The sequence below is a fragment of the Jaculus jaculus genome, chromosome 20 (assembly GCF_020740685.1).
Source record: "Jaculus jaculus isolate mJacJac1 chromosome 20, mJacJac1.mat.Y.cur, whole genome shotgun sequence".
NCBI classification, from domain to species: Eukaryota; Metazoa; Chordata; class Mammalia; order Rodentia; family Dipodidae; genus Jaculus; species Jaculus jaculus.
Window position 1 is genome coordinate 5,741,242 of NC_059121.1, and position 932 is coordinate 5,742,173.

The window sequence follows — 932 nt, forward strand, 5'->3', positions numbered from 1 at the left end:
CAGACGTGGCAGTCACAGACCTCCTCGGCTACAGCCACAGGAACCCCACGAGCTGACTCAGTCAGCCTTGTCCCATAAGAGAGGGACACCAAGAGTTGGAGAGAGGGCTCAGTGGCTACAGCGCTTGCCCGCAACATCTAAGGACTCAGGTTCAACTCCCCAGAGCCCACATAAGCCAGATGCACAAGGTCGCCCATGTGCACAAGATGACTCACACGTCTGGAGCTTGATTGCAGTGGCTAGAGGCCCTGGTGCACCAATTCTCTGTGTTGTTCTCTCTCACTCTCTCTCTCATAAATAAATAAATTTTTTAAATTTTGAAAAAGAAAGGGTTCTGATGAGACGGCTTAGAGGTTAAGGCACTTGATTGTGAAGCCGAAGGATCCAGGTTTAATTCCCCAAGTCCCACATAAGCCAGATGCACAAGGTCATGCATGCATCTGGAGTTTGTTTGCAGTGGCTGGAGGCCCTGGCGTGCCCATGCGCTCTCATTCTTTCTCTCTCTGTCTCCCTCTTTCAAATAAATAATTTTTTTTAAAAAAAAAAGAGACATCAAGATGTTTCACTGTATACCACACACAGAACCCACACCTCCCCCAAACACACACCCCACATTCCATGCACAAACACCTTCATGCCACACAGACACACCATACTCAAGCGCATGTACGCACACGGAAACACACTGACACATTGCACATTACACACCATGCACAGCTTTGCACATCGGGCATTAGCATGCCATGGTACACACACGCACTATGATTTCCACTCCATGCATATGCTACACATGTTCACACCAAGTACACACAACACACAAGACACAAGGCAGTGACCACGCATGCATCATATGCCACTCAGATGCTCACATGCTAAGTAACACACACAGACACACATGCACTACACAGCGCACACACACAGACAGGCCCTCT